Source organism: Macaca thibetana, chromosome 16 (genome assembly GCF_024542745.1).
Source record: "Macaca thibetana thibetana isolate TM-01 chromosome 16, ASM2454274v1, whole genome shotgun sequence".
Lineage (NCBI taxonomy): Eukaryota > Metazoa > Chordata > Mammalia > Primates > Cercopithecidae > Macaca > Macaca thibetana.
The window spans coordinates 59,188,717-59,213,269 of NC_065593.1; the positions used below are offsets into that span (position 1 = coordinate 59,188,717).

General features: G+C 50.4%; 1 protein-coding gene across 1 annotated transcript in view; it reads right to left on the reverse strand.

Annotated features, from left to right (window-relative positions):
• The window catches only part of RNF213 (ring finger protein 213), a 322,271-nt gene that overhangs the window by 40,280 nt on the left and 257,438 nt on the right, over window positions 1-24,553 (reverse strand). The window lies entirely within an intron of this gene.

Consider the following 24,553-nt stretch of genomic DNA (forward strand, 5'->3'; position numbering starts at 1 on the left):
TTCAGGAAAAAACACTGATAATATTAGAAAATATAGTACTTTTTTTTTTTTTAAATGTAGTATCTTCCACAGTGTCAAGCAGATTTTCTCTTTTTCATAGAAAACCAAGTGAAAGGCTGGGCGCAGTGGCTCACGCCTGTAATCCCAACACTTTGGGAGGCTGAGGCAAGCAGATCACAAGGTCAAGAGATCGAGACCAGCCTGGCCAACATGGTGAAACCTCCGTCTCTACTAAAAATACAAAAATTATCTGTGCGTGGTGGCGCACACCTGTAGTCCCACCTACTCGGGAGGCTGAGGTAGGAGAATCGCTTGAACCGGGGAGGCAGAGGTTGCAGTGAGCTAAGATCAGGCCACTGCACTCCAGCCTGGGAGACTGAGCAAGACTCTTCAGATGAAGAAGGGTCCGAAGCAAGATTCGATGGAAAAAAAAATTAATCGAATACAATTCTTTGTTTAATCTGTTTCATTTGCTGAGCAGTTTATCCTTTGTAAATTTCTTTTCTCCTGTCTCAGCCTCGCGCACCACCACGCCCGGCTAATTTTTTGTATTTTTAGTAGAGACGGGGTTTCACCGTGTCAGCCAGGATGGTCTCGATCTCCTGACCTCGTGATCCGCCCGCCTCAGCCTCCCAAAGTGCTGGGATTACGGGTGGATCACGAGGTCAGGAGATCGAGACCATCCTGGCTGACAGGGTGAAACCCCGTCTCTACTAAAGAATACAAAAAATTAGCCGGACGTGGTGGCGGGCACCCGGAAGGCAGAGCTTGCAGTGAGCCGAGATTGCGCCACTGCACTCCAGCCTGGGCGACAGAGTGAGATTCCGTCTCAAAAAAGAAAGAAAGAAAAGAAAGAAATTCTAAGTGAGCACGTTGAAGTCCAAACCCACCAGGTGGTCAGAATCGCCCAGGAAACTAAAAATCAGGATGCCCAGCTTCCGCCCCAGACCCCCAGATCGGGGAGCAGGGAGACTGGGATTCAGAATCTGCACTTTTTTTTTTTTTTTTTTTTTGCAGTTTTTACAGTTTTATTTAAACACCAAACACGCACATGTGTCTACTCATTTTCTTCGCTGCGCAGCCTGGCATGGGGGACAGTGACTCTGACAGCCAGCTGGGCGGCTCTTTCCACGATGGCTTCGCGGTTCCTGGAGGAACGCTGTGAGCGATCTCAGCGCAGTAAGCTTTGTTGCACATCAGCAGCAAGCTCCCTGACGTTGTAGACCATGAACTTCCGGAAGCCAGTGGGCAGCATGGGCTTTGTTTTTTTGTTGCTCCCATAACCAATGTTGGACATCAAGATCTGACCCTTGGCCAGGCGCAGTGGCTCACACCTGTAATCCCAGCACTTTGGGAGGCCGAGGCGGGTAGATCATGAGTTTAGGAGATCGAGACCATCTTGGCTAACACGGTGAAACCTCATCTCTACTAAAAATACAAAAAATTAGCCGGGCGTGGTGGTGGGTACCTGTAGTCCCAGCTACTTGGGAGGCTGAGGCAGGACTCTTTGCCAGGCTGGTCTCGGACTTTTGACCTCAGGTGATCCACCTGCCTCAGCCTCCCAAAGTGCTAGGATTACAGGCATGAGCCACCACGCCTGGCCTCAACAACAACAACAACAACAAAAATGTTTAAATTAGCCAGGCATGATGACATGCATCTGTAGTACCAACCACTCAGGAGGCTGAGGTAGGAGGATCACTTGAGCCCAGGAGTTTGAGGCTGCAGTGAGCTGAGATCGCACCACTGCACTCCAGCCTGGGCAATCAAGCAAGACTCTGTCTCAAAAAAAAAAAAAAAAAAAAAAAGAGGCCGGGCGCGGTGGCTCAAGCCTGTAATCCCAGCACTCTGGAAGGCCAAGACGGGCGGATCACGAGGTCAGGAGATCAAGACCATCCTGGCTAATACGGTGAAACCCCGTCTCTACTAAAAAAGTACAAAAAACTAGCCGGGCGAGGTGGCGGGCGCCTGTAGTCCCAGCTACTCGGGAGGCTGAGGCAGGAGAATGGCGTAAACCCGGGAGGCGGAGCTTGCAGTGAGCTGAGATCCGGCCACTGCACTCCAACCTGGGCGACAGAGCGAGACTCCGTCTCAAAAAAAAAAAAAAAAAAAGGCAGAATAACCCTTGGCCTGCCTGAACACAGTGGGAGCACCTTATCCTACAATGTAAAGGTAGAGACCAGATGACTCCTTCTGGCCCTAAAACTTGGACTGTTTGACAAATAGAATTACAGATACAGCAAAGTGAGCAAGAGAACAAATATAAAAACCTGAGTGTTGGGGGCAAATATGACAGAAGGTAGGAGTGAATGCAGGGAGAAATTCGGGGCAAATGGGAGTGGGGGTTGCATAAATAGCTCAGATATATAGCCTTTACCAGGAAGAACTAAGACAGCTGGATATTCGGTCTCTGAGTTCAGCATTGACCCACTGCAACTGACCTAGTCTTTTCTCAAAACAGAACACCATCACAGCTGAGGCATTCCATTTGCAGGCAGAATGGGCTGCGTTCCATCCTGCAACATTGCCACTTCTCTGCTAAATCAATCAAGGGCATTGAATGTGTTTTGTCATCAAGAATCAGGAGCAAGACTGGAGGTCAGGGAACTTGAGAAAACCAGGTGCTTTGCTGAGCTGTTGTTTTCCACGCAGGGAGAACAGCCAACTCCGGTCCTTTCCAGAAAAATCTATGCTTAGCTTAAAGGAAACCAAAATAGACACGAAGAATGTTGCTATTGTCTGAGCATCATGACTCTGTTTTTAGTAAAACCCAAGTCACTCCCCTCTGCAGGTCAGATGTTTTGTTGACAGTGAAGTGAGAAGAGGAAGGAAAAGGAGGTAACAGGGCCGCAGCATCACCTTCAGCTGGGAATGTGAGGCTGCCAGGAAACCAGCAAGTCTGTCTCCCCCTCTCCACCCGTCTAAAAATATGGTGGTATTTATGCATGTGATTTTCACCTTCTACAGCACACCTTTCTATTTTATTCATGATTTTTTAAAATAATAAGCATGTAGATCGATTAGCAGAAACGAAGTTATTCCCATTTTTAAGAGGGGTAGCATAGGGACTGTGGTGAAAAGTGCCTCTTACTGAATAAACTTCGCCCACTGTCCACATTTCTTCTTTCAGAAGTGAGGATTTTTGCATAGCCCCAGCCTTAAAAAGCCAGCCAAGGAAAACACGGCAAAGACAGAGCCGAGAAGGAAATGCATCAGGGAAGGGACTGCCTGAGAGCCCATCACAGAGCTGGGACCTGCACCCCAGCCTCTCCTTCCCACCCTGGGCTGTTTTGCAAAGGGCAGTGAAGAGCCTCTCTGGGACGCCTGGGATGTGGAGCAAGACAAGGGCAAAGCAGCTGGGAGAGCAGGTGTCCAGGCCCAGTCCCCGCTGGGTGGCCTTCCAGCCTGGGCGCCCTAACCGATGAGTCTGGATGGACTCAGGGAGCCATCTGCAAGGCTTGACAGCATCAGACGCTGCTGTCTGTGGCCCTGTGGATTCTTTGTGGAGAAGGGATGAAGGTCAGTGTCCATTCAAGGTCAAAAATCCCATTATTGGGAGTCCCCTCCTTCCTCCCCCAGATCCTAAAGATGGAATCACAAAGATGTGGTCTGTACCTATGCAGATTTTAAAAGAAAAAGGGGCTGGGTGTAGTGGCTCATGCCTGTAATCTCAGCACTTTGTAAGGTCGAGGCAGGCAGATCACCTGAGGTGGGGAGTTCAAGACCAGTCTGGCCAACATGACGAAACCCCGTCTCTATTTTAAAAATGCAAAAAATTAGCCGGGTGTGGTGGTGCATGCCTGTAATCCCAGCTACTTGGGAGGCTGAGGCATGAGAATCGCTTAAATACAAGAGGTAGAGGCTGCAATGAGCCAAGATCACGCCACTGCACTCCAGCCTAAGTGACAGAGTGAGACCCTATCTCAAAAAAGAATAAAAAAGAAAAAGAAAAATGGGGTGGGGGAGGAAAGCTTATATGATTGAGACTATATTGAGAAAATGTATTATCCAGTAAATAATATGCAAACTGGATGGGCGCAGTGACTCATGCCTGGAATCCCAGAACTTTGGGGTGCCAAGGCGGGCGGATCACCTGAGGTCAGGAGTTCCAGACCAGCCTGACCAATATGATGAAACCCCGTCTCTACTAGAAATACAAAAATTAGCCAGGCGCGGTGGCATGCACCTGTAATCCCAGCTACTCGGGAGGCTGAGACAGGAGACTCACTTGAAACCAGGCGGCGGAGGTTGCAGTGAGCTGAGATCGCGCCATTGCACTCCAGCCCGGGCAATAAGAGCGAAACTCCATCTCAATCCCAGCTACTGGTCCCAGTCAGAATGGTCTTGATCTCCTGACCTCATGATCTGCCCACCTCAGCCTCCCAGAGTGCTGGGATTACAGGTGTGAGCCACCGCGCCCGGCCCATGCCTGGCTAATTTTGTACAGACAGGGTTTCACCATGTTGCACAGGCTGGTCTCGAACCCCTGAGCTCAAACAATACACCTGCCTCGGCCTCCCAAAGTGATGGGATTACAGGCATGAGGTTGAGATGTATTTTAAAGACAGAGTCTTGCTGTGCCCAGACATGTGGACCAAGGGTCACAGGACCAGAGATAGGGGGACCAGAGACCCACTAGCATTATAATCCCAGAAATACCATTTGACATTTTAAACAGCATCACGTCATACTTTGACCATTTTTATTTTAAATTTTAAAAGTAAAAAGTAATAGATACTTGTTGGAAGAAATTGGAAAATGTTTCCAAAAATGAAGAAAATAAAAGTTAACCAGAGGAATCAGTGTTCTGATTTTATGAATTTCCTTTTTTCCTTTTCTTTTTGCCACATATATATGTTTTTAAAAATTGTTTGATGTTAAAAAAAAAATTACTCTGAAACATTTTGAAAATAAAAGATCATCGGTTGGGTGCAGTGGCTCACACCTGTAATCCCAGCATTTTGGGAGGCTGAGGTGGGCGGATCACTTGAGGTCAGGAGTTTGAGACCAGCCTGGCCAACATGGTGAAACCCCATCTCTACTATTATAAAAATCAGCTGGGCGTGGTGGCACATGCCTGTAATCCCAGCTACGCAGGAGGCGGAGGCATGAGAATTACTTCAACCTGGGAGGCAGAGGTGCAGTGAGGGGAGATTGTGCCACTGCACTCCAGCCTGGGTGACAGAGTGAGACTCTCTCTCAAAATAATAACAATAATAATAATAATAATAATAATAATAATGATGTTGATGATGATGACTGGGTGCGATGGCTCACACCTGTAATCCCAGCACTTTGGGAGGCGGAGGCGGGCAGATCGCTTGAGGTCAGTAGTTCGAGACCAGACTGGCCAACATGGTGAAACCCCGTCTCCACCAAAAATACAAAACTTAGCCAGGTGCGGTGGTGTGGGCCTGTAATCCCAGCTGCTAGAGAGACTGAGACACAGGAATTGCTTGAACTCCAGAGGCGGAGGTTGCAGTGAGCCAAGATCCTGCCACTGCACTCCAGCCTGGGAGACAGAGTCAGACTCTGTCTCGATCAATCAATCAATAACATTCCAGATACCCCAATTGCACCCATTTCATCACCATGTTAGAAGATGGCAGCCCAGAGTCAGCCTGGAATCCCAAGTGATTCCATGCATAGCAAAACGTGAGTCACAGCTTCGTCCTGTATTCTCAACCATTGTGTTAATCACATACAGGGAACTTGTTTCCAGCCCACCTGGGCCCTGAAGGCGGTGGTAAGGTGATTTTCTGAAGAGTGAGATTCAATCAAGCCTGAGAGAACTCATCCAAGCCCCTGAGCTATTGGTCAGGGCTGGGTCCAAAACTGGGAGGGAGCTGCTCAGAGAGGGTTTGTCGGGGGCTGGGTTGGTCTTCTAGGTGGCCAGAGGTCCTGCCTTCCCTGAGGCAGCCCTGGTTCTCACTCATTGCTCTGGCATAATTATTAATAGCATCCTCTTACATTCTCAAAGATGTTCTGATTTGGATGATAAAACATAGTCACCCTACCTTGTATCCACTCCCATGGGACCCTATAAATTGTATTCATTGCATTCATCACTATTCTAATTAAACATTGTTTTAATGTCCCTTTGCCCTGCCAGATAGAAGCTCCACGAAGACAGGGATCATGCCTGTCTCATTCTCCGTTTTACCCCCTGCAGAGAGCCAGAGACTGGTATGCAGTGTGGGCACATAGTATTTGTTTTTTCATTTTGTTTTGTTTGAGACAGAGTCTCACTCTGTTGCCCAGGCTGAAGTGCAGTGGCACGATCTTGGCTCACTGCAGCTTCTGCCTCCTGGGTTCAAGTGATTTCTGGCTAATTTTTGTATTTTTAGTAGAGATGGGGTTTCCCTGTGTTGGCCAGGCTGGTCTCAAACTCCTGACCTCAAGTGATCCCCCGCCTCTGTCTCCCAAAGTGTTAGTATTACAGGCTTGAGCCACCATGCCTGGCCCAGTATATGTCGAATGACTCCAATGGGCAGGACCCCAAGGAGCTACTGCTAGAAGCAGAAACAGGAGCAGGCAACACACAATGGCAGGGAGAATCTGAACGGCTCAGACAGCCCAGAGTGAACACCAGCCCCAAGGCATGCTGATGACTGTCTCTGGCCACAGCAATGGCATGAACCCCGAATGGAGGGAACAGTGGGGCAGGAGGCTGACCTGGGGTGCGCCTAAAGAGACCCCATGACATCCCAAAAAGAACGGCTGCCCAGAAATGTAAAGGACAAAGGCTTGGGGTCATGCTGCCCTGAATATTAAAAGAAAAGTGAGTGGCGCAGTGGCTCATGCCTGTAATCCCAGCACTTTGGGAGGCCGAGGCGGGCGGATCACCTGAGCTCGGGAGTTCAAGACCAGCCAGACCAACACGGAAAAACCCCGTCTCTACTAAAAATACAAAATTAGCCGGGTGTGGTAGCGCACGCCTGTCATCCCAGCTACTAGGGAGGCTGAGGTAAGAGAATCGTTTGAACCTCGGGGGCAGAGGTTGCAGTGAGTCAAGATCACGCCATTGCACTCCAGCCTGGGCAACAAGAGCAAAACTCCGTCTCAAAAAAAAAAAAAAAAAAAAAAAGAAAGAAAGAAAAGTGACTTTGTCTTACACCCTGGCTGCCCCTAGTAAATGATGTGGAATATGGAAAAATCCTGGCCTGTGTATCTTTGCTTTTATTTATCTCTGATTATTTCCTTATATTAGCCAAGCTATGCTAAGTACTGGAACAGTAACTCTCCAGCCTCAAGAGAAGGTCATTTTTCACACATACAGTAGTTCAGTAGGTATTGGGGGCAACCTTGGGGGCACAGACCCACGAAGGGGAGCACAAGGTTTCCATTGCCCAGGTCTGGCATTTATGTCACTTCTGACCACATTCTATTGGCCAGAACTCGATCACATGGCCATAGCTAACTGCAAAGGACACTGGGAAATATAGTCTGACTATGTGGAAATAAAAATAAATGTGGCAAATAATGAGCTACAAGGTTTCTTCCTAGAAGTGAAAGTAAAAGCCCAAAAGGAGTGTGTTAGTTTGTAACCCAGCACGGTGGCTCATGCCTATAATCCCAGCACTTTGGGAGGCCCAGGCGAGACGATCACCTGAGGTTAGGAGTTCAAGACCAGCCTGGCCAACATGGTGAAACCCCGTCTCTACCAAAAATACAACAATTGGTCAGGCATGGTGGTGGCAGCCTGTAGTCCCAGCTACTGGGAGGCTGAGGCAGAAGAATCCCTTGAACCCGGGAGGCAGAGGTTACAGTGAACCAAGATCGTGCCACTGTACTCCAGCCTGGGCAAAAGAGCAAGACTCCGTCTCAAAAAACATAAAAATAAAAATAAAGAGTGTCTTAGTTTGCTAGGGCTGCGGTAACAAAGTACCACAAACTGGGTGGCTTAAAGCAACAGGCGTATTGCTCTACGGTTCTGGAGGCCAGAATTCCAACATCAAGGTGTCAGCATGGTTCTGCTGCCTCCAGGCTCCTGGGAAGAATCTGTTCGTGCCCCTCCCTCAGCTTCAAGGTGTCCTTAGCAACCTCCGACATGCCTCATCATGTGGCTGCGTCCCTCCAACCTCTGGCTCCATCCTAACAGGGCCTTCGATCTCCCTGTGTGTCTCTCCTCTCATAAAGACAGCAGACGGCTGGGTGCAGCGGCTCACACCTGTAATCCTAGCACTTTGGGAGGCCGAGGCAAGTGGATCACTTGAGGTCAGGAGTTCGAGACCAACCTGGCCAATGGGGTGAAACCCTGTCTCTACTTAAAAAAAAAAAAAAAAATTAGCCGGGCGTGCACCTGTAATCCCAGCTACTTGGGAGGCTGAGGCAGGAGAATCGCTTGAACCCAGGAGGTGGAGGTTGCAGTGAGCTGAGGTCACCCCACTGCCCTCCAGCCTGGGTGACAGAGCAAGACTCTGTCTCAGAAAAAATAATAATAATAATAAAGACAGCACACATACCATCTTAACTTTAATTACATCTGCAAAGACCCTATTTCCAAATAAAGTCAAATTCACAGGCACCAGGGTTAGGACTTGGAACTCTATTTCTGGGGGACACAATTCAACTCAGAGCAAATCAAGGCAGGGAACTTTTTTTGAAACAGAGACTCACTCTGTTGCCCAGGCTGGAGTGTAGTGGCGCAATCATGGCTCACTGCAGCCTCTGCCTCCCAGGCTCAAGGGATCCTCCCACCTCAGCCTCCTGAGCATCTGGGACTGCAGGCATGCACCCCCACATCCAGCAAATATTTTTTGTATTTTTTGTAGGGACAGGGTTTCGCCATGTTGCCCAGGCTGGGCTCAAATGATCCTGCCACCATGGCCTTCCAAAGTGCTGGGATTACAGGCGTGAGCCACCACACCTGGCTGTGAACTTTTTACAGATTCCTGAGACACTCCCCCATTCCTTCGGAAAAGATCATTCCAATTTGCAAACGAACCAGCCTGAGGGCACTATGTCATCCCACCTTCCCCAAACCGAGTGCTGTGTTTTGGTTTTCTTCCTTAGCCTTATTTATTTTTTATTTTACTTTATATTTTATTTTATTGAGTCAAGGCCTCACTCTGTAACCCAGACTGCAGTGCAGTGGCGTGATCACGGCTCACTGCAACTTTCAACTCCTGAGCTGAAGCAATCCTCCCTCCTCGGCCTCCCACAGTGCTGAGAGTCCAGGCCTGAACCACCACACCCAGCCTTCCTTAGCTTTATTATCTTGATTTTTGCAAATCTGGTAAGTGAGCAGTGGTATCTAATTTTTGACTAGAAAGTTTAAAAAGTGCTTGGGAATCACGTCGCCGGTTACAGCTGAAGGGTGGTGCCCAGGCAGGACGAAGTGTTTGTCGGGCCGTGAGTGGCCGTCGCAGGATGCAACCCAAGCAGGGAGTCAGGAACATTTCACTAGCTGTAGTTAGATGCCTGGGTCCTAGCTCTCTGCTGGCAGAAGACAAATATCAGAAGGCAAAGAGGACAAAATATTCCATTTGTCCATCTAAAATGAATGTTTCTAGCAAGGAGGCCTGGATGGCCCTCTGCAGACAGCCCAGCTGCTGTGGTGCGTCTTGTCTGGTTTGTTTGCCACAGCAGCAGCTTCCGTCTGATGGCTGCAGAGGAGGAAGGTGGCGGCTGACGCTCAGAATGAGCCATCCCCAGTGCAGCTCCACGAGGCTGGCGGAGTGGGGGGGATACGGAGGGGGGGCTGTCGCTCACAGAACACTCTGTACTCATCCAGGAGCCCCCACACCCGGGAAGGCGGCCACCTTATGATATGTGATCTGTTCCAGGCAGAGTCTCTGTCAGCCAGGGAAACATTTGTAAACATAATTTGTGTTCTCCATTTTTGTCATAGTTTTGGTCCTTATTTCCCCCCCATAACTCACTATTTTCCTCCCATATTTTTCCTTCTGGAGGTTTTAATCAGAGGGACAAGTCCAGAGTGTCCTAGAAAGTCTGGAAGGTGCTTGCCTTTCCTCGGAATGTGCTCTCTCGTGGCAGCAAACGTCGGCAGGGAGTGCAGCCTGCAATTTACAATTTTATGTTTACGATCCTTATTTTTATTACCTTTGAGTGAAAGTGATTGCTATGGTTATCTCCTTCTCTGATATATATATATATTCCTTTCATTTATTTTGAGGATGGTTTGAATTTTTATGCATCTTCCATCCCATGCTCCCAAAAGAAGTGGGAAGAGCAGCGGGGAGGATCGGGGACCCCCTCCTCTTCCCGCCTCACAGCAGACGGCATCTCTCAGAGCATCCCCCAGTCAAGGGACAGTCTCCCTCCTCTGCTCCCGGGGAGTGAGTAAATAATCCCCTCCATCTCCACACTCCCAAGTAAGCCTGAGGGGCTTTCCGGGGGCTTCGGAGAACCCCACCTATAACCCAATCAGGGAGGTTGGTAGAATGAAACAGTAAAGGAAGAAAAAAAGCATGTACCTGCCAAGCTGGTTTCCACTGGGTTAAAGGCCTCTGTGATGGCATCATTGACCTAAAATCATCCAACATTGACACTGTCTCCAAGGTGACAGGCCTTGAATCTTGGGCCCGAGTGTCCTGCTCAGAGGGTCACCTGTGACTCCCTCCTCTCTCGGGCCTTCCAATACAGCCACAGCTACCCGTATAATAGCCCCCAAGTGCTTGGTTAGGTCTCAGTAGTGACGGGGTGCATCTGGAAGACCGATGTCTCAGGAGCTGATTCACTTCTCGAAGAACCAAGTTGGACCTTACCACCACTCATTTTGGCCCTGACACCGTCCTGGCTTTGGGCCTGCAGAGCAGACTGGTCGAGCCATTCCTACTGCAGGGCAACTGGAGTGGGGCCTGTAGAGTGAATCTGAGCCGGATGCCGGCAAAGTTCAACACACTCAAGCTCTGTACCCTCAGGCAAGTCATCACCCTTTCTCTCTGCACCTCAGTTTTCTCATCTGTAGAATGGGGAAAAGATTACCCGTATATTGATTTGTTGTTGTTGTTGTTGTTGTTGTTTGAGATGGAGTCTCAGTCTGTCGCTCAGGCTGGAGTGCAGTGGTGTGATCTTGGCTCATTGCAACCTCTGCCTCCCAGGTTCGAGCGATTCTCCTGCTGCTGTGATTACAGGTTCCCACCACCATGCCTAGCTATTTTTTTCTTTTGTATTTTTAGTAGAGATGGGGTTTTACCATGTTGGTCAGGCTGGTCTCGAATTCCTGACCTCAAGTGATCCGTCCACCTCGGTCTCCCAAAGTGCTGGGATTATAGGTGTGAGCCGCTGTGTCCGGACAATTTGTGAGGATGTGATGATGGAGTAGATAGTGGGAACTTTGCAAAGGGGGTCTCTTAAAGCTTAAATCTGAGGAGGAACTCCCAGGGCTCAAAAACGTCCAATGACCCCGTCTCATGCAGGATGATTCCAGAGTGTTTAACATCACCCCCAAACCCTACAGGATCTGACCCTGTTACTGCCCTGACCCCGCTGAATTCCAGGCGTGCTGACCTGTGCTCTCCCTGGGCCACCCCAAGCCCCGCGCTTGCCATTCCCACCGCCAGCAACACATGCTTGTTCCTTCACCTCCTTGAGGTCTCTAATGTCATCACTCAGAGAAGATTTCCATGGCTGCCCCCAAAATAGCCCCCTCAGCCTCTCTCTACACCCTCCTCCTGTGTGATCTCTCTTCACTGCACCACCACTGCCCACCATAGTCCAGCCATTGTTTATCATCTGCTTCTCCTCCGCAGGAGAGGCCGGTGAGAGCGAGGTCTGCCTGGGTCTGCTATGGTGCTGGTGCCCATCAGAATCAATGCTTGGGGATGAATCGGTGAAGGGGAATGAATTTGTTGGATGAATCAGTGAAGGGGAATCCTGTGGCCGACACACTGAGAGGATCTCCACAAAGTGGAGAAGCCTCTAGAGAAGGCTGAGCCCAAGCATTTGGGAGGCACATGTCCCTCACACAGGATCAAGGGACCACAAGCCAGACATGGCCTCTGTCCTGAAGGAAGAAGGATGATGGGCCATCAACTACCGTGCACTGCAATAGGGCTGGGAGCCCAGGATGGGGCACTCCACCCAAATGAGGTGGTTGGGAAGGCTTTGTGGGGAGCAACATTTTTCCTCCATTATCTGCATTCTAGAAAGAAGGCACCATTTGCACGGAGCCCTGAGGTGGGAAAGAGAGGCCCCTGGAGGATGCAGAAGCGCAGGTGACTCTGCCTGGCAGGGGGCAGGGGCTGAGGTGCAGTCAGAGAGTCAATGGGCCAAGCAGGTGCAACACCACCAGGTCCCGGGGAGCTTCCCGGCCACTTCTCTGGTGCATGGCGATGAGACTGGGCCTGCCAGGGGCAAGGAGACCTCAGGGTTGGCTCCAACTCAGAGCAGAGGAAGGACAGAGGCAGTGCGCCACCATCTTCTTTGCCCCCATCCGCACCTTCCAACAGTTGCCAACAGCAGCATGGGAGTCTGCAGAGGTAATCCAGGTAAATTGTAATGGTGGCCCAAACCCGGGCATGGGGGAGGGATCTGGAACTATTTGGGAAACAGATGATAAGGGTTCAGAGGCTGACTGGCTGGGAACGGGGAAGGGGGAAACTGGAGAGCAGTCCTGTATTCCTGGTGAGCTGGAGCCAGGCTCTGGGGGAACTCCCACCCCTGCCTCTCTGCGCTCCCGGACATGCACAGACGCTGCTGTTGGGTTCGGGAATGGGGGGAGATAAAGCTGATGGAGGTGTGAGGCCAGATGACAAAATGTGGCTGAGCTTGACGGGATGGTTCATTAAGACGGCAGCTTGGGTGTGTCTGAGGAAGCACCCCGCACAGACACCGGCTCTCCTCTGGCAGAGGGACTTCAAGGCGGATGATATAAAACCAAGCAGGCCAACGGGGAGAGATGAGGACCTTCCCTGAGGACCACCTGCATCTCAAGCTTGTGGGAAACTGCTTGGAGAAATAGGGCTGCGCAAATGTATTTGCCAGTTACTGTCTAGTTATTGGCCACTGGGTCAATAATGTCCCAGGGTGAGCTGGGACTGGAGTGCCTGTGGGTACGAGTGGGGCAGGGTGGGGGGCTTTGGGCAATTGCTGTTGGGTGTTTTGATGGTTGAGTGACATGCATGTGAGATGGCCATGTTGACACCTGCACAGTCATGGTTACTTACGCAGCCAGCACCACTGCTGCGGTTTGAATGATGGTGTCTCCTCAAAATTTGTTTTTTGTTTTTTTTTTTGAGACAGAATCTTGCTCTGTCGCCCAGGCTGGAGTGCAGTGGTGTGATGTCCGCTCACTGCAAGCTCCGCCCCCTGGGTTCATGCCATTCTCCTGCCTCAGCCTCCCAGGTAGCTGGGACTACAGGCGCCTGCCACCACGCCTGGCTAATTTTTTTGTATTTTTAGTAGAGATGGGTTTCACCATGTTAGCCAGGATGGTCTCGATCTCCTGACCTAGTGATCCGCCCACCTCAGCCTCCCAAAGTGCTGGGATTACAGGCGTGAGCCACCGTGCCTGGCCAGAAATTTGTATGTTGACGTTTACTCACCAATGTAATGGAATTAAGAGGTGACGCTGTAAGAGGTGATGAGGTCACGAGGGTGGAGCCTTCACGGATGGAATTAGGGTCCCTATCAAAGGGCCAGAGGGTGTGGGTCCACCATATGAGGCCTCAGCATTTGCCCCCTTCCAAAGATGTAGCCACATGGGCCTTTGCCAGGGAGGCTGGGAGTCTGAAATCCAGGGCTGAGGAGCTTCACTCTCTGGAGAGGGTCCAGCCTTGCTTCTAAGATGGCACTCGGAGCACTGCCTCCTCCTGGTGGGGGGGACGCTGTGTCCTCGTGTGGCAGAGGGCAGAAAGGCAAGAGGGAAAAACTTCCTTCACCAAAGCTCTTTTATTAGTAGTAGTATTTTTGTGGTAGGGTCTCCTTCTGTTGCCCAGGCTGGAGTGCAACGGTGCAATCACAGCTCACCGCTGCCTCGACCTCCTGGACTCAAGTGATCCTTCCGCCTCAGCCTCCCAAATAGCTGGGGCTACAGGCATGTGACTCCACGCCCAGCTATTTTTTTTGGAGACACGGTCTCACTATGTTGCCCACGCTGGTCTTGAACTCCTGGGCTCAAGTGATCCACCCACCTCGGCCTCCCATAGTACTGGATTGCAGGCATGAGCCACTGTGTCCAGCCTCAAAGCCCTTTTATAAGGGCACTAATCCCTTTATGGAGGGAGTCGCTCTTGACCTAATCACCTCTTAAGGCGATTAAGACACATGGACGTGAAGTTTCAAGACCGAAGTTTGGAGAGGACACACTCGAACCACAGCACGCATGCATCAGGCTTTCCTTCCTTTGTAAGTTAAGGCTGAATAATGTGAGGGGCAGATGATTCTTGGCTGTGGGTCCATCTGCTGTAGGCGTTGAGCAGTGTCCCTGGCCTCTATCTACCAGATGCTACTGCACCTCCCTCCTCCCAATTGTGACAATGAAAAAGGCCTCTAGACTTTGCCAAATGTCTTCTGGGGGCCAAAGTCTTCCCTGACCTGGGAATCACTCTTCTGCGCACACCCATCGCTGAATAGTTGAGTCTCTCTTGCATCTACCTATGTGCCCCCAAAGAGCAGCCACAGCAAAGAGGCAGGGGCTGAGATGGCTCAGGAATGTGTCTCCAGTGTCTGGCTGCAACCCAGATCCCAAATCCAATCAGAAAGTTACAGCCGCACACATCTCATGTCAGCACCGCTCAATAGCGTTAGGGCAGATTTTCCCATAGCCATTTTTAATATTAAAAAACAACCCTTTCTTCTCAGAGCCACGTTAAGCATATGGCAAGCCGTGCACTGGCTGTGTCGCCTCCTGCAAGCTCAGTGCCTGCCTCCTGTTTTCTTGTATCTGGGAAGACACAAATGCTGCTTAGAGTCAAACCTCAGGAGGTGTGTGAAGCGTGTAAAAGTCAAAGATAAACAGGCCTGCTTTGCCCTTGGACACATAAGCTGGATTTTCTGCAGTAATCCAGGGCCTTCACCAAAAAAGCCAAGAGCAAGAAAACCTTCCAGCACAATCCATAACAACATCCCCCCTCCCGGCCCCAAAACAGCGAGTCTGGCAGTCGAGGCAACTGACAGCCACAACTCGGGCAGAGTTTCAGCGAGTGCTCCCTCCTCCCAGACGCCGCCAGCTCGGTTTTGATCCACAAACATTCCAAGTTTCGACTCCAGCTCCATATAGCTCTGCTAATACCCATCAGCCCGCAGACAAAATCTTTTATTTCCTAGTAAGCCTGGAATAAAAAAGATGAATTCGCAGGGGATTTAGGAGGGAAACAAAGACAATGATCTTGACAGAGAATAAATTCTGTTTGCTCAAGTATGGTTCATCAGGCATTGATTAAGACTCGTAGCATTTTGGAATTGGAATCAGAAAACTTTACAGTGGGGAGGAAAGAACTCTCCCTTCCAGGGCAGAGGAGTAGCAGTCGTCCATCTTCTTTTGGAACATTCCAGAAAGGTGGCAGCTTTGCCCCAATTCTCACCCCTCCCTGTGTCCCTGCCCTCTGTCATGTGACTTGCAGCTCCTCCCACATAGGCAGAACCTGCTTCCCCGACCATGGATGTCCAGTGTGGCCTTGAGGCTAGCTTTGGCCAGCAAGACATAGGCAGAGCAAAGCAGGGGCTTGCAGACGTGCATGTGTGGGTGGGCTTGCCTTCTGTTGCCTCTGCCGTCACCTGCCTCAGTGAGCCCAGCAAGCCCAGGAGGGTGGGAGACCCAGCCCAATCTGTGGTGTGAGGCAGAGCCACGCCAGCCACAGGCCCGGGAGAATGCTCAGCTAGCCCCCAAGCTTGGGACTGGTTTGGCATTCACCATTATTGTGCCAATAACTGGCCAATACAGAAACTGGCTGAGCCCTGAGGGCTGGTGCAGCCCCTGAGGTCCTGTGGGTGTTTGTTACCAGGCATTAGCTGACCCACGCATATGAGCGGTGTTCTGCATCATAGCAGCCCAGTCCCTTTGCCACATCGTGCATTGCTGGACAGTGACCAGCATTTGTCTCTTTCCCACCAGGCTTGGGTGGACCCCACCTTGGAAGCAATTCTGAATGTGGATCAGCAAGTCTAGATTCAGCTGCCCGACAGCTGTTTTGTGACAGCCCTTGGGTCCTCCAAATCAGCCTACCTCTTTGGAATGCTGGGGAGACCCCAGTTATGGAGAAAACATGGTTCTGACCCTCAGGGGAGTACAGTCGGGTCACGGAGGCAGGGTGTATATGGCAACCGAGGATTTCATAGAAGGTGAGAGAGATGGTCAAGCCAGGGCATGTCGTATACGGGAAGGCAGGGTCCCCTACAGACATCCCTGCCGCTGCCCACCTCATCCCCACTCCCTACTCCTTCCCCTGCACCTCCCCCTGCACCTCCCCCAGGCTCCGGACCTCCTCCAGCCCACCACGCCCCACTCTGCTTTTGCCTCCAAAGCTGGCAGCTCCAGCGACCCCGCCCTCCACACCTGTCCCCTTGTTGGTTCATCACCAAAAGTGACCTGTCCTGTACAAATATTTGCACACCCATGTTCCTAGCATCTTTATTCACAACAACCAAAAGCAGGAGCCATCCAAGTGTTCATCGCTGGATGAACGGATACGCAAAACATGGTGTCTCCGTACAATGGAATATTATTTAGCCTTGAAAAGCAATGAAACACTGACACAGGCTACCACACGGAGGAGGCTTGAGGTCATTATGCAGAGCGAAAGGACAAATGCTGAGCCGGGTGTGGCGGTGACTCGCGCCTGTAATCCCAGTACTTTCAGAGGCAGAGGCAGGCAGATCACCTTAGGTCAGGAGTTTGAGACCGGCCTGGCCAATATGGTGAAACCCTGTCTCTACTAAAAATACAAAAATTAGCCGGGTGTGGTGGCGGGCGCCTGTAATCCCAGCAACTCTGAAGGCTGAGGTGGGAGAATTACTTGAACCTGGGAGGCCCAGGTTGCAATGAGCCTAGATCGCACCACTATACTCTAGCCTGGACAACAGAGCAAGACTCCATCTCAAAGAAAAAAAAAATCCTGTCAACTTCCACTCACAGGAAGCCCCTAACACAGTCAGACTCGCAGAGACAGAAAGTGGAATGGAAACTGCCAGGGCTGGGGGAGGGGAATGGGGATGGAGAGTTTGTATTTCACGGGGACAGTTTCTGTTTGAGAAGATGAAAATGCTCTGGAGAAGGGTGGTGGTGAAGGCTGCACAGTCATGTGAAACTGCTTAATGCCCTGGACCTGTGCATAAAAGTGGGTACAAGAGTACATTTTATGTTATTTGTATGTTTCCACACTTTTTTTTTTTTTTTAGACGGAGTTTCACTTTTTTGCCCAGGCTGGAGTGCAGTGGCGTGATCTTGGCTCACTGCAACCTCCACCTTTGGGTTTCAAGCAATTCTCTTCCCTCACCTCCCAAGTATCTGGAACTACAGGCACCTGCCACCACACCCAGCTAATTTTTGTATTTTTAGTAGAGACAGGGTTTCACCATGTTGGCCAGGCTGGTCTTGAACTCCCAACCTCGCGATCCACCCACCTTGGCCTCCCAAAGTGCTGGAATTACAGGCATGAGCTACTGCACCTGGCCCTTACCACTTTTTTTTTTTTTTTTTAGCAACCTGTCCTATATCCCAACTCCTTGAGGCCCAGCTCCCCGCTGGCTGTTGGCTACCAAAGCAATCTGGGAGTCTCAGGTGTGCGTGGGGAAAGGCCGCCCTGCCTGCTGCTGCTTCTGCCGCCCCCGGTTTCAGCAAGAACCGCCAGCATCCTCATTGCTGTAACCCAAATGGAGCAATTGCTAATGGTGACCACCCAGGCGTGGGGGCAGGCCAGTCGGGAGATACTGAGGACAGCAAGAGAGTCCCCCGGTGCCCCCTGCTCCACGCAGAGGCAGCAGCCCACTCTGCTTGTGGCACATCTGCATGGGGCATGCCAATCTCGCATGCTCAAGGGAAGGGAGGACTCCGGCTGGCACCCAGCTGGAAGGTGGAAATGTGAGCAGACAGGGTTTATTTGGATGAAGAAAGTGGGAACAATGGGGGAAAAGTCAAATGAGCAAAGACAGTGGAAAAAGATCAGAGATGGTGGAGCCAGAAAGCAGGCAGGCTGGCTGGGAAGGCGGCTTTCCTGGCTCCACCTCGCCCCACTTCCTGTCCAAGCTTGCGAGGGAGGACAGGGAGGCCTCTGCTTTGGAGATGTCCTGGCTTTGTAGTCAGCAGGCCTAGGCTCATGTTCCAGCTCTGCTGTTCTCTGGCTGTGTGACCTTGAGCAGGTTACCCAACCTCTCTGAGCCTCAGTGTCCTCATCTATGAAATAAGAATAATAGGACGTCTTCCTGCTAGGGTTTTGTGAAGGGTCATAGAACGGAGTGCACATAAAAGGCTTTGCTGGTGTCCACGACACAGCAAATGCTTGATTCCTGTTAGTCGTTTTGCCAGGCAGCTTCTGACAGGCCCCAGTGGTCCCATTCCTGCTGCTCATGCCTTGAGCGTGGGCTGGACCTAGTGACTTGCTTCTAGGAAGAGACTGCAGCAAAGCTGATGGGATGTCATTTCCATGGCTAAGTTACGGATGGCTATGACTTCCATCCTGCTGTCACTCTCCGCCTTGCTGGTCCTCCGTCTTTTGGCCCTCCTGATTGCGTGCTCTGACAACACAAGCTGCTGTCTTGTGCGATGCTCTATGGGGCAGCATCCGTGGCAAGGAACCCAGGGAGGCTTCAGTCCAGCAGCCTGCAAGGAACTGAAACCCACCAGCAGCCACGTGAATGAGCTTGAAAGAGGGTCCTTCCCAGAAGGGCCTTGAGATGACCATGGCCTTGGGGGGACCTGGAGCAGAGGGGCCAGCTCTGCTAGCCAGATTTCTGACCTGCCAAATCTGTGTCATAATAACCAAAGTTGTTGCAAGTCACTAAGTTTGGGAGTAATTTGTTACTGAGCCAGAAATAATGAGTACAATCATTTGGTGTTTCTAACCATGACTGGACTCCTTAATTCTCTCCCTGGGAACTGCATCCTCCAATTATCCCCTGAGCCCGCCCCGCAGCCTCCTCAGCCTCACTCTCTCCAATAATCTCACATTCTGCATCCACGCCACACACCCTCAGACTCTCACATCCTTACGCAATACAACACTCGCTCACATTATCTCTACATTGTGGGCTCATTTATTCTCTATTATTTAACCAGAAGTAGCCCCAAAAGCACTCACTGAGCTTCTCCAGCCGGCTGCAAACATCTCCTGAGAACATCAGCTCCCTTGGTTACAATTCTATATTCACCGTCAGAGCCACAGCTCAGCATCTCCCTGACTGCGAAAATGCAAGGATCAGCCCCTCTGCTCTATGTGTTGTCTTGTGTATCCGGGAATCACATGTCACACACACACAATCTCAATTCTGGACTATAGGTCGGTCTCCAGGGCAGAGACTAGGCTTATTGACCTCTAGGGTCTAACTACTAGGCTATAGTGGGCCACTGGGCCAAGTAGAGAAGAAGGAAGGCAGGCCAGGAAAGAGCCCTGGGCCTGAGTTAAAGTCCAGCTCTTACCTGGCAAGCTGGGCCACTTTGGAATACTTCCTGCCCTTCAGTGAACCTCAGTCATAGCTCCTTAAGGAGTTGGCTGTAAGAGGCTTACATGTGGTAACATACATGAGAGGCTCTTCTTTCCTGGCAGGGCTCCAGGAGGGATGACCTACTGCAGGATGGAGGCCCTGGCTGCAGATCTGGGAACCTCCCTCCTACTGGGAAGAAGCACATTGCCGTCATTCAGTCTCTTGTGAGTTGGGTTATTATGAGTCTGTTCGCCAGAGTCTGAGCTCTGAAAGGGATGAGTGACTGGATTGGGAAGGCAGAGAACTGACCCTCCTTCCAGCTGCAGAGAACTGCCAAGTCCCATTCTTCGTGACATCCTTCCTGTGTTGACACAGTGTTCTCCCCTCTCTTTAAAATAACAACCTTTACTTGACCCTGCTGCCCAGGAACTTTCCTCTAAGATTCTGCCAGGCTATGCAGAGGGCAGACGTGAATGCAGGCTATAAATCAGGAGCCCTCGTGACTCTTAGATCCATTAATCCATCAAGAGAAGATTTGCTACCTCTTAGTGTTGAGGGAGAGACCAGAAATCCTCTCACAGGATTGACTAAAGGCTCAGGCACTACATTTGATACAATTTACGACTCAGCACTTAGTGTGGTGAGCCTCAGGGGCTTATGGGACACCAGCATTCTTCTCTGTGCCTTACCACTTGCAGCTGCACCCACACTCCAAATCCAACGAAAGGAATCTGCTGCCTGCTTTGCCTGTCCTCAGATTGTATTTTGGTAAGATAATAACATTGAGTTGTTAAGGAGAAAATGAGCCACTGCCATAACCTCCAGGATCCAAACATTCCAGACTGGGAGTTATTTGAAAGCTAGGCCCTCCTTCATCCTCCAGCATATAGCCCTGGGACTGGTAGATAGGGACCCACCCAACACATATATGGAGGATGGATGGTTGGATGAATGTGGATGGTGGATGGGTGGGCGAATGGATAGGTGGATGGGTGGATGGATGGATGAGTAGATGGATGGTTTAATGGGTGGATAAATGGTTGAATGGGTGGATGGGTGGGTGGCTGGCTGGATGGATGGATAGATGAGTGGATGGATGGGTAGATAGATGAATGGTTGAATGGATGAATGGGTGGGTAGATGGATGGATGGGTGGATAAATGGTTGAATGGGTGGATGGGTGGGTGGATAGATGGATGGGTGGATAGATGAATGGTTGAATGGATGAATGGGTGGGTAGATGGATGGGTGAAAGTGTGGATGGGTGGATGGGTGGATGGATGGTTGAATGTGTGGATGGGTGGGTGGGTAGATGGATGGATGCATGGATGGATGCATGGATGGATGCATGGATGGATGCATGGGTGGGTGCACACATAAATGAATAAATGAATTTCTGGACAAGGAACAGATTTTCTTTCCCAAAATTCACCACTCACTACCTTTGTCATTTCCTTTATTTGTGAGATGGGTTTAGAGTAGGGTTTTTTTTCCTACCCATTCCCTCAGGTGGTTGTAAGAATAAAAGTAGATGATACCAGTAAAAGGGCTTTGGTTACCTATATAGGATTATACCAGTGAAAGGAAGTATGGCTCAAAAGAAAATGTTTTCTTCAGTCTAACTTGAGAAATGCTTCTAGGAGAACTCATGGACTCAAGTCATTACCTAAGGAATCCTCTTGCGGGACAGCATTTTCTGGGTTCTTTAGAGGCAGAATTCAGAACAATGGAGACTGCGTCATACGAGCCATTTCACTTTGGACAAGAGGAGCCCCTTATGGGCAGCCTTCTCCCTAGGAGCTATGCCTGGTCCTTCCTACACGTGGTCTACAGGTCTAAGCCTATCCCTCCTACAAGTTTGTGAGCTTGTCGAGGGCAGGTGCTGTGTCTCAGACCTAAAATCTACCTCTTCTTCAGTGAAAGTGAGTCACTAATAGGCACTCAAAGCCTGCTACGGCAATTTCAATAAAACACACAAGGCCGGGTGCAGTGGCTCACGCCTGTAATCCCAGCACTTTGGGAGGCCAAGGCAGGTAGATCACCTGAAGTCAAGAGTTTAAGACCAGCCTGACAACATGGTGAAACCCCATCTCTACTAAAAATACAAAAATTAGCCAAGCATGGTGACAGGCATCTGTAATCCCAGCTACTTGGGAGGCTGAAGCAGGAGAATCGCTTGAACCCAGGAGGCAGAGATTGCAGTGAGCCGAGATCATGCCACTGCACATCAGCCTGGGTGACAGAGCGAGACTCTGTCTGAAAACAAAACAAAAACAAACAAACGAAAAACCAAACCATAACATTAAAAAATGGTTTATTATGAACACGTAACTTTACAAAAAGACAACAATGCAGAAATAATAGAGTGAAACATTGTGTACGAACTGTGTCTTTGCACATCTTTGAATTCAGAGACTGATATTTGAAGAGGCATGCTCCCCATTTCAGCCGTATTTTTAAGATGGACAATGAATTTGCATGATTGCGAGGGGGCAGCAGAGAAGAGAGGGGAGGCACAGGCTGGGCTGTGACCCGCTGCTGTGTGTGAGATAATTTATACACAGAGCCAGACACGGTGGCAGACAGACAAACACGCTCAGTCCACAGCAGACGATTATGGTGATGGTGGTTTGGGGTGCAGCCTCATCACTTTGTGGTACCTGAAGCATGCCACTTTGGTCCCTGCATCCCTCTTTCCTCTTTTCCCTTTCCCTTTCTGACTGTGCCTATTGGATGGGGGCTGGGAGGAGGTGTGGATCCAGAGCAGAGCGGGCAGAAAGAGCAGGAATCCAGGCTCAGATGCCCTCTGCCTCTCTTTCCTTCCTGCTCTCAGCACCGTCCAGCCAGCCCACAACTGCCGGTGATGTGAGGCCAAGTGTTTGCTCTCTCAGGCATCCAAACGGACGGAGAGCCATCCTGGGCTGGGGAAGGGGCTCTGGACCAGCAGCCAGGCAGGACCACAGAGGGAAGGGCCCGCAGCTGTCACCAGCACACACGGGCTTGTCCTCAGAGCACCTCCCAGCGTGGCAGCAGGCCACCCACTGCAGGGCTCACTGGGGGACAGAGTAAGGGAACACAGTGGCAGTTTTTATGGATGACAGCTCTATGAAAAGGGCATAGCATTTACTTTTGCAAATTTGAGACTGGGGATTAGTGAACTGACCAAAGTCGGTAAATATCAAGGGTTAAAAAACAGGTCACAGAGTTATCCACCCTGATGCGGGGTGGCCTGTGTCACCCTCCTGAAAGCACAGGCACCGGCGATCAGGAGGGACTGGCTGCATTCAAATTCCTAATATCACAGTTTCACACGTTTGGAATGAAGTGAGACAGTGCCTGGGAGCTGGACCCCAATGATCTCGAATTACAGAAATCTCTGATGTCTGGGCCGCTTTCCAAACCTGCCATTGTGGTCATTCCTCCGAGGGGGCCCGGCTGGGTACTGGGGCCTGACCATCAGAGACTCCAGACACGGGGGAGAGCAGGATGTCCTGTGAGACCTGTGGTGATTCAGGACCCATCTCCAGCTCTGGGGAATGCCTCCAGGCGCACACCACAATGCCCAGCTAATTTTTAGTATTTTTAGTAGAGACTGGGTTTCACCATGTTGGCCAGGCTGGTCTTGAACTCTTTTTTCTTTTTTGAGACGGAGTCTCGCTCTGTTACCCAGGCTGGAGTGCAGTGGCGCGATCTCAGCTCGCTGCAACCTCCGCCCCCACCAGGTTTAAGCAATTCTCTGCCTCAGCCTCTGGAGTAACTGGGATTACAGGCGTGTGCCACCATGCCCGGCTAATTTTTTTGTAATTTTAGTAGAGACAGGGTTTCATCATCTTGACCAGGCTGGTCTTGAACTCCTGACTTCGTGGTCCACCCACCTCAGCCTCTCAAAGTGCTGGGATTACAGGCGTGAGCCACCGCACCTGGCCGGCTGGTCTTGAACTCTTGACCTTAGGTGATCCATCTGCCTCAGCCTCCCAAAGTGCTGGGATTACAGGCACATACCACCACGCCTGGCCCATATCATTATTTTTAAGAACTATACTGAAATTTCCCTCAGGAATAAAGTTTCACCAAGTCCAAAAACTGTAGCAGCCCCTTTGGTCTGCAGCCTTGCCCTTTGTTTCTGTCCATGCACTAACATTAACAGCCCAAAGACCCCAAGCAAGGGTTGCCAGCGTCACAGATGCCGTCAGGCCAACCTCCGCATGTGTGGGTCTGGTTGAAACCAAGCATGCTCCCCTAAGTCGAATGCCTTGGACTGATGCCTGCCACACAATGCCAGATAACATGGGTTTACAGGTCCTTCTTCAAACTCCTCCTTGGTTTTCTTTTCTTTTCTTTTTCTTTCTTTCTTTTTTTTTTTTTTTGAGACGGAGTCTCGCTCTGTCACCAGGCTGGAGTGCAGTGGCGCTATCTTCGCTCACTGCAACCTCCGCCTTCTGGGTTCAAGCGATTCCCCTGCCTCAGCCTCCCGAGCAGCTGGGGTTACAGGTGCCCACCACCACGCCTGACTAATTTTTTGTATTTATAGTAGAGATGGGAGTTCACCATGTTGGCCAGGCTGGTCTTGATCTTCTGACTTCATGATCTGCCTGCCCTAGCCTCCCGAAGTATTGGATTACAGGCGTTAGCCGCCACGCCCAGCATTTTTTTTTTTAAATAAATTCTTTTATTGAGGGAGATAAGTTACTCAGATATTAACTGGCTGTAGGCAAAGGGAAGAAACATGGTGAAGTGAGGTTTGATGGTAAAGGGAAGATGGCACTAAACGCTCTGCCCAACAAATATCCAGAATCCAGAGTTTTCCTATTTCTCCACAGTTCAGTTTCTCACCGGTCACTTCCCATTCGAAGGATTCTGGAGACCAAATAAGACAGAATTCTTTCAGGTAACAACCCAGAGCCTCTCAGTCTTCTCTCAGCCAAGGCACCCAGTGAAAAGACAATTTATTTTTTGGATTCCTCTGGAGGATTAAAAAATCTCACATTGCAATGTACACTCCTTGCTC